We start from the raw sequence: 2,565 nt of genomic DNA, 5'->3' as shown, positions 1-2,565 counted from the left end.
GGCCTATGCTGCTGTGGGTTAAATGGAGATAGAGTCTTTTAAGTGGGGAAAAAATCCAAAATTAAGGCTTTTCTGCAATATGTAATTTTTTTTTATATTGGTGGTTGCTTGTCTTATTATTATTAGTTTACCAACCTTTTTATTTACCACTATATCACTGTCTACAAGGAACCACAAGGTGTCGCAACTGCACCGCTTCTTTCATGTACTGCAGCCCCTTTTGCAAAGATTTGTGCACCTACACTTTAAAATGTTTTATTTTAAAAATGTCTCCACTGTAGATCTGCATTTAAATAGAAATCAGTCTGGAGTATAAAAATCGCTTGAATGAAATGCAGAATCGTGCAAACAGGAGTTAGTGGACAGGTTAAATGTTATGGTTAATGTTAGACTGTATATAGGCCTATCAGTGGATTGGCTGGTTATACATTCTCCGAGCACTTTATTAGGAACACGGTGTTCCTAATAAAGTGCGAAGTACTAATACTGGGTAGGTATCAGCTAGCAAAGTGACATCCGTTTCCAGGTTGGACGTGTTGCATTCTGGGATGCTTTTCTGCTCTCCACAGTTGTAAAGAGGTTATCTGAGTTCCAACCAGTCTGACCGTCCTCTGACCTCTCACATCAACGAGGCGTTTCCGTCCGCAGAACCGCCGCTCACTGGATGTTTTTTTGTTTTTCGCACCATTCTGTGTAAACTCTAGAGACTGCTGTGTGTGAAAATCCCAGGAGATCAGCAGGTTCAGAAATACTCAAACCAGCCCGCCTGGCACCAACAGCCACACCACGGTCAAAGTCACTCAGATCACATTTTTTCCCCATTCTGATGTTTGATGTGAACATTACCTGAAGCTGCTGACCTGTATCTGCATGATCTTATGCATTGCACTGCTGCCACATGATTGGCTGAATGGATAATTTCCTAAATGAGCAGGTGTACAGGTGTTCCTAATAAAGTGCTCAGTGAGTGTACATTAGACTAAAGGACTGAAAACTGCTGCACATGCCCAAACGACAAAGAACCCTATAACTAAGAAGGATAGAAGCATATTATAAAAATATTACTGCAGAACTAAAGGTCACTCTAGGAATATTACAGGAGATAAAAGGAGACAAAGTCCAGTCTCTAGTTATTTGATCAGCATGTTCAAAGCGCAGCAACACAGAGCAACATAATCAGCCTGTTAACATCCTCCAGGTTTAAACATGAACAAATTATTCAAGGGAAATCTTAAGCCTCAGGCTTTACTTTCCCACTGTCAGACTGCAACACACATTACTATTGGAAATAAATGATGAGAGAACGGAAGAGAGCAGTAAGTGTGATGGTTGACAGTGATTTAGTTTCTGACTTTTGGAAGAGGATTTTAACAAATATTTCCCTCACAATTTAATTCTGTGATTTTAAGTATAGCCTATCTTCAGATTTGACAAATCAACAGTGAATTTAGAACCCAAATAAGCTGAAATATCTTGTTTAAATTATTTTTATATGAATTGACGGATAAGTGGAGTATTGAAAATCAAAATGTGATAGTTTTACTTTCACATTTTGAACAAACATGTTGGACATTTCGGCTAATATCATGTATGGTTATGCATGAAGATGAACCTGTTTTGTATTAACTGAGAGGGATCCACCTGAGATGAAAGAGCCGTGTGTTTGAGGATAAACTGCAGAGGAAAGTGCACGGATCTGTTCCAGTGGTTCCCAAACTGAGGTCTGGGGACCCCCGCGGGTCCGGGGCAGATTTAAGTTTTAGTTCTACAAACATTTGTATACTGACTGTGTGCAGAAACAGAGAGAGAGCTGGAGCGTTTCTTGACCTTTTCTTCACCCCACTGTCATGCATCTCCATGATGGAGGGCAGCAGTTTGGACAAGACAGTGGAGTTTGTTTTAGGACTAGAAGAGACAGACACAAACCAGACTGAACCGGGAGATGTGAGAATGTTTTGTTTGGTCTGTAAAAATAGACTAGGACTGGCTGCGGGACATTCAGCGACCTAAAAAAAACACCTACTTGTTCTGAGGCACTGCTGCTCTGATAGTTTTAAAACTTAATGGCTCAGGTATAGCCTTAAGTGAGCAGAGCGAAGGATGAAAGGAGGAAAGATTCTTATAAATAAAGCCGTAAAGAAATCCCTCAGAAAACACCAAAGTTGGCTTTGTGAGCAGAATGGATCGGTTGATTCAGAATAACCTGTCTATCTAATCAATCCCAGTGATTATCATGAAAACAGAAAAGAAGAAACTGAAGAATGAGAAGAGCGGAGAGAAAGAGGCAGGTCTAAATAATGAAGAGCCTGGAGCCGCAGTAATACGACCTGCTGTCTGTGAACACTGGTGTCAGATACCAGGCTGCACCCCCCCCCCATCCCCCCCCCCCCACCCCCCCCCCCCCCCCCCCCCCGCTGCCTCACTGCAACAGCAAGTGATAAACTGCTGAACAGGAATGCTTTAGACCGACAACACTCAGAATATAGCTTTGTTATATTCAAATATTAAGTAAGATTTCTTGAATAACTTTGATATGACATCAGCTGACATGATGCAAGCAAATGA

The sequence above is a fragment of the Centroberyx gerrardi genome, chromosome 2 (assembly GCF_048128805.1).
Source record: "Centroberyx gerrardi isolate f3 chromosome 2, fCenGer3.hap1.cur.20231027, whole genome shotgun sequence".
NCBI lineage: Eukaryota > Metazoa > Chordata > Actinopteri > Beryciformes > Berycidae > Centroberyx > Centroberyx gerrardi.
Note: the sequence above shows the minus strand (reverse complement) of the source record.